At 49.2% G+C, this 7058-nt stretch overlaps 1 non-coding gene across 1 annotated transcript; it reads right to left on the bottom strand.

The window, feature by feature from the left end:
• Window positions 1-214: 214 nt before the first annotated feature.
• Window positions 215-369, bottom strand: LOC131727250 (5.8S ribosomal RNA). The gene has a single exon (XR_009322054.1). It is a non-coding gene; the product is annotated as a 5.8S ribosomal RNA (ribosomal RNA).
• Between the last annotated feature and the right edge of the window lie 6689 nt (window positions 370-7058).

The raw sequence follows: 7058 nt of genomic DNA, 5'->3' as shown, positions 1-7058 counted from the left end.
CTCCACCGACAGCCACGTGGAGCATTCCACGTCCGCCGCCCCCACTGGGTCCCCGGGGCAGCATGAGGCTTTGCGCAGCCGGGTTAACCTCTGGGTCTGCTTTTAGGGGGACGAAGGGGAGCGCGGAGCGTCCCCTGCAACGGCCCCAGCCATGCCAGACCGCGAGAGCAGAGCACCGAGACTCTGCGCCCCGGGCAGGCGATTGATGGCAAAACGACCCTCAGACAGACGTAGCCCCGGGAGTGAACCCAGGGCCGCAAGGTGCGTTCGAAGTGTCGATGATCAATGTGTCCTGCAATTCACATTAATTCTCGCACTTAGCTGCGTTCTTCATCGATGCACGAGCCAAGTGATCCACCGCCAAGAATAGTCGTGTGTGTTTCGTCCGCTTTGACCCCAGCCCGGGCTGGGTCACCGATGGGGCCGGGCAACAGTCGAAAACCAAGCGAGCAGAATTTTATGGGGCCAGGCGCTCGGAGGGGAAGATCCGCGGAAGATCTTCCACGGAATCGTTAGACCTTCCGCCCGGAGGCGACAGGTACCTGGAGTTTCGAGGGGACAGTGACCGAGCCCGAGCCAGGTGCTGGGAGGTTTGGGACTGAGTCGAGTGGCTGCAATTCCAAGACCACTGCCGAACCCGCCGCGCTCTTCCCCTCGAAGGGAATGCGACGGGTTGAAGGGCGCTACTGCGAGACGGTTGGCGCGCGAGAATGACGAGAGAGGTCAAGGTAAGGGCCGACGCGAGGAAAGGGCGACGGAGAGACACCCTCCCCCATGCACCACCACCCACAGAATAGAGAAAGAGCTATCAATCAGTCAATCCTTCCTGTGTCCGGGCCGGGTGAGGTTCCCCATGTTGAGTCAAATTAAGCCGCAGGCTCCACTCCTGGTGGTGCCCTTCCGTCAATTCCTTTAAGTTTCAGCTTTGCAACAATACTCCCCCCGGAACCCAAACACTTTGGTTTCCTGGAGGCTGCTCGGCGGGTCATGGGAATAACGTGCAGACTGCAGACTGCGGCCGAGGGGTAATAAGATAATTAACAGTTAGTTAACCCCTCGGGCCAGAATATAAGAACCTGCAGCTGTCTGTGCTCGGGGGTGTACAGAGGAGAGTACGGGGAGCAGAGAGAGTGAGGAGAGAGAGAAACTACATTTAAAAAACAACTGCTAAGTATCATGCTGGTGGTAAAACCAGCACGCTTATTTGTTTCTATTTGTTTGGCCAACGCGCCTTTTTGTTTTGTGTTTTGTTTGTTTAAATCTTTTGTTTCGTTTTATTATTTAATAAATACGCTGAGCGCAATAGCGTTCAGCTTCACCCGCCCATCCATTGTTTTGTTTCTGGTACTTCCTGGTCCGTGACGTCACCACACACACCACTCAACAGCTGCTCGGTCACATGTACTCATTCCAATTACAGGGCCTCGAAAGAGTCCTGTGTTGTTATTTTTCGTCACTACCTCCCCGTGCCGGGAGTGGGTAATTTGCACACCTGCTGCCTTCCTTGGATGTGGTAGCCGTTTCTCAGGCTCCCTCTCCGGAATCGAACCCTGATTCCCCGTTACCTGTGATCACCATGGTAGGCGTATAAAGTACCATCGAAAGTTGGGCAGGAATGAATCATCGCCGCCACCAGGGACGTGCGATCGGCTCGAGGTTATCCAGAGTCACCAAAAGCGGCCGGGAGCAAGACCCAGGTTAGGTTTTTGATCTGATAAATGCATGCATCTGTGACAAAGGAGTACTAGGAGTCCCCGCCCTAGTACGGTAAGCAAAGTTTCATTCATGAATTGGAGGATACGTGACTGAACTAGCTATCGGAGGGGGCGAGGCTGAGGGTACTTTAGGGGGACGTGACACCATAATTGGTTCCTTTGTTGTGGTTGATGGGAGGAAACGAGGACTGTTTGGAAGGAGAGAAGTGTTTTGTTTGTTTTTGCAACCGTGTGTGTTTTGTCTTTGTCAGACTGATTAAGCACGGATCTGGGAGCTGCAGCCTGAGGCCAGCGATTCACCCGGACTTCACCGCACCTGCACTTAACCGGCATCACTGTATCCAGCACCGCACCTGCACTCGAGCACTCACTGTCCGGAGACGTGTCTGTGTTTGTGTTGTGTTTGTGTTTTGGGATTATTATTTCGGGACTGCAACCCCTTGTTTTGGCGCTAGCAATACCCATTGCTGGGTAGAGCCAGCTTTATTATTTAATTACTGTTCAAGGAATAAAAAGGAACTTGAACCGTGAACTTTGTGTTTGTCCCTGTCTAGAGCACCTGCATCACCCAGTCACCACGCACTACAACCCACACGGTCACACGTGGTGTCAGTACGGGAGATGGACGTTGCCACGCTCACTGCGCTGTTGCAAGCGCTGGAACAGAGATGGGAGACGGAGGAGGGGCAAAAGGAGGAGAGATACACTGCGCTGATTGAGAGGGTCGGACTCGGGAACGCACGCCAGGCACCAGCGGCACCCGTGATGGCGCCCCCTAAGGCACGGGCACAGAAGATGACAGCAGAGGATGACCCCAAGGCGTTCTTGGTTGCCTTTGAGCGGTTGGCCACCACTGCGCATTGGCCAAAGGAGTACTGGGCCAGTCAATTGGGTCCCTGTCTGAGCGGGGAGGCTCAGGCAGCGTACCAAGCCATGACTGACGAGGAGGCTAGCCAGTACGACCTAGTCAAGCGGGCCATCCTACAACGCCTCAACATCACGGGGGAAACCCATTGGCTGAGTTTCCGGGAATACCGGAGACCACGGGAGACCCGTCCCAGGGTGGTTGCCCAGAAACTGTGTGACCACATGGTGCAATGGCTTAGCCCTCCACAAAAGACCGGTGCACAGATGTGCGAGGCAATAGTCCTGGAGCAGTTCTGCCATGTGGTCAGCACGGAGACACAGGACTGGATACGGCGTCACAACCCCGACACCCTGGAGGCTGTCGTCAAACTGGCGGAGAACTTTGAGGACTCCCGGGTCTCCATCAAAACAGGACTACTGACCCCTCTTCTTCCTCTCACCAGCCGAGGAGCAGCGCCCGCAGTACCACCAACACCTTCTCCTCCCCTGGGACCCCGACCGGCCAAACCACCGATCCCAATGGGCCGACCCACCTCCTCACCATGGAGGCAGCGGTTGGCCCCCAGCTGCGGTAGATTTGCTACCCCTGACCCGCTGCCTTATCAGCAGCGGGACAGATCGCTAACCCCAGTGCCTTCTGCCCCTAGTATTGTCTGTTTTAGGTGCCATGAACCTGGACACATCGCCCGCATGTGCCCCTCGGCAATGGAGTGCAACGTGGTGACATGCTATCTGGCATCTGAAGCAGGTAAGGAACGGGGAAATGGTTGGGAGGGGCCTTGTATTATTGATGTGGTGATTGTTAATGTGAGTACCCAGGCTTTAGTGGACTCAGGGTGTGCACAGACCTTAATTCAAACGTCTCTCTTAGGCGGTATGTCGTGGCAGCCACAAGGCAAGGTGGCGATCTCCTGCATCCATGGAGACACGGCGACATATCCCACCCTAAAAGCATACGTGTCGATAGGTCAGACACAACGCCATCTCACAGTGGGGGTGGTGGAAAGGCTGCCGCACCTCGTAATTCTGGGCCGGGACAGGCCACAGTATCGGCAATTAATCCAAAAGGCAGCCCCGACCGCACACGTAACCGTGGCAGAGCAGGGGAAACGATTGGTGAGATTTTTCCCCGGCAAGCTGACCTGTTTGTTCTCTTCCCTTTTTCGTCCTAGGAAAACAAAGAAAGAGAGACGGATCGAAAAATGGGAAGGTGCGTCTCTGAAACGAGGCTGGGGACTGGTGGGAGAAAGAGCGGATGGTATCAAACGCCACTCAAAGGGAGTCGGTACGCAGTGTGACCGAGAGGGCGAGGTTACTGGGCCATCCAGGGCAGATGTTACTCCAGCCCCTCTCAATGTACCGGACATGTGGGGCTCAAGCGCGGACCTAGTGTGGGACCAGAAAAACAACCCCACACTTGTGATGACTGTCACACAATGAGTTGTAATAAGCACAACACCTGTTTAATTCGTACCTGAATTGCAGATGGTCTGGCCGTGTTACTTCTTTACTTCCTATGTTCTATATTCTGTGATTCTAACAAATTAAATATACTTTTGAATACTATCCATTTCTAAAAAAAAAATATATATATCTGTCAAGTATTTTATTTGATCAGATCTTTTAATATATATGATGTGGTTAGCAGTAGTTATTTGACTAAGATTGCCTTGCTTAATTTTTTCACTTGGAATTACTGCTACGCTTTTTTCAATTCTGTCCCTTTCTGTCCCATAGTTTTTTTTACACAGGTCTCGTTTCCTGACTGGTAGCCGGGTAATTTAAAAGATGGTAGAAAATTCTTTTGGGGAGTTCTTTGTTCTCAGCTGGTGCTCTCAAGACTTGCCGTTCTTTTGGAACCTTTGGCTAAGTTTATTTATTTCTTTATCTATTTCGTTAGTCTGGGTTTTAGTATGTCTATTGATTTTTAAGATGTAGTTTCCTTTGTTTAGGATTAGATATTCAGTCTTTTCATGGACATTATCTTTTACTCGGCTTTACTAACGTTTGTTTTGTCTTTAATAGTAAGTTTAATGTTTTGTTTTGCTTTGATACTTTCGTTTGCTAGTCGTGTTCTCTTTTTCTATATTTGTATTGGTTTTGGTTTGAACGCACTATTGTCAATCGCTGGTGCGAGTTTTTTTTTTTCTCTCAAGCATGGATTAAAAGGAACATTGCAGCTCTATTAAGAAGTTTTCATCACCATGGACCTGAACAGTAGAATTGGGTGAGATCAATCCTTTTTGGGTTTTGTTTTTTTCTTTTTTCTGCTGCTGTTGGATTACAATTTTGAATGGCCATTTTTTGTTTTGTTTTGTTTTTTGGGACATTTGTTTTTTTTTCTTGTTTGAGTTTTTTGGATCTTTGGATTAAGACTTTTTTGTTTTTGAACATTATTATTTTTTTCTGTGCTATCCCTTGAGTGGATTATATTATTGGGTCTCTAACCTGTAATTGTTAGTTACTCTTATTGCTGGGTGAAGGGATATAAATCTCTAAAATCTGTATAAGTGTTGTTTTTCTCTCGGTGGTGTTAATATCTAAAGGGTGCATATAATTGTTAAACTCTGCCAATATAGTCAGTATACTCCTGGGTTGTGATATTATTGTCTTGATTTTTATTATATCCCTATACAAATAGTATTTTCTGAGTTACTTATATTTATATAGCTAACTCAGAAAAATATGAGTTACCTTTTATTGTAGTGGATTTTGATTATCTTTTGTCAGGGGTTGCCAGACTTATTAATTACTATTTACATAAGACCTGAGGGTTAATTGTATATTGTTTCGCTATTGGCTGGATAAGTAATAAATCTTATATTTTGCGTTGTTTTATCTTTTTTGTAAAGATATTTTTAACTTCTGTTAATTCTTTGGAACAAAGTGTTTTAGCAATTCAGCTTAAGAAATCTGTTATACACTGGTGCACGCTTGGGGACAGGTCCGGTCTATTGAAGGTAAGGATGTTGAAGGTGCTGGTATATCCGCACTTCATTATCAAGGGGCAATTACTGTTTAGGGTAAACCCTGCCCCGGGCACAGGACAGCCTGTAACACAATTGATGGTTCCTCCGTCCTGTCGGCCTGAGGTCTTGAGGCTGGCGCATGACATCCCCTTTGCAGGACACTTGGGAGCCGACAAGACGAGGGAACGCATATTGGCTCGATTTTATTGGGTAGGGCTTCATAGTGAAATGTCGAAATATGTAGCCACCTGCCCAGACTGCCAGCGAGTAGCACCGGGTCGAGTGCGCCCCGCTCCTTTGGTCCCACTGCCAATAATTTCCACTCCCTTTGAGCGCATTGCAAAGGACATAGTGGGCCCTTTGCTACATTCTGACTCCGGGTATACGCACATGTTAGTAGTGGTGGATTATGCAACGCGATACCCGGAGGCAGTTCCTTTGAAGTCTACGAGTGCCGCTGCAATAGCCAAAGAACTAGTGCAGATTATGTCGAGAGTAGGGATCCCCAAAGAGATTCTGACTGATCATGGAACTAACTTTCTGTCTCGAACACTACAGCAAGTGTATAAAATGTTAAAAATACGTCCCATCCGGACATCTGTTTATCATCCACAGTCAGACGGTTTGGTGGAACGTTTTAACCAAACAAAGCAGATGCTGAGACGATTTGTGAATCAGGAACAGAAACATTGGGCATCGCTTCTGCCCTACCTCCTGTTTGCAGTGAGAGAGGTGCCGCAGAGTTCAACAGGGTTCTCCCCCTTTGAGCTCTTGTACGGCCGACAGCCTCGCGGCATCCTCGATCTGTTGAGAGAGGGGTGGGAAGAACAAAGGCTCGTCCAAAAGCGTAGTGCAGCATGTGCTCCTACTCCGTGATCGCCTGGATTTGGTCGGTCGTTTGGCCCAGGACAATCTAAAATTGGCTCAGCACCGGCAGCAGCAGCATTACAACCAAAATGCACAGATTCGGACCTTTCGGCCAGGAGACAAGGTAATGCTGCTTCTTCCCACGTCGGAATGCAAGCTATATGCTAAATGGCAGGGGCCATATGAGGTGATTCGGGCTATAGGGAAAGTGAATTATGAAATTCGGCAGCCCGATTGCCGTAATGAACGGGAAATCTACCATGTCAATTTATTAAAGCCCTGGCAGGCAAGGGAAGCCTTATTTATAGCCCCAGGCGAGGTAGAGGATGATTTTGGACCCTGTATAGAGGCTCCTAGCATACAGAACATTCCAATGGGGGAACAGTTGCTCCCAGATCACCAGAGAGATCTGTGCAGGTTAATTGAGGAATTCAGTGATGTTTTTTCTGATGTGCCCGGCAGAACTAATCTCGTTGAATATGACATTGTCTCTCCGCCAGGTGTCACAGTGCGAGAGAGACCCTACCGGATCCCGGAAAGTCGACGAGGTGGCGTTCATAAAGAGGTGCGGGGGATGCTCGAGCTTGGGGTGATTGAGCCTTCCAGGAGCGAGTGGTGCAGTCCAATTGTGATAGTGGCC

Source organism: Acipenser ruthenus, unplaced genomic scaffold (genome assembly GCF_902713425.1).
Source record: "Acipenser ruthenus unplaced genomic scaffold, fAciRut3.2 maternal haplotype, whole genome shotgun sequence".
NCBI classification, from domain to species: Eukaryota; Metazoa; Chordata; class Actinopteri; order Acipenseriformes; family Acipenseridae; genus Acipenser; species Acipenser ruthenus.
The sequence above is the reverse complement of the archived record's forward strand: the minus strand, read 5'-3'. Positions and strand labels throughout refer to the sequence as shown.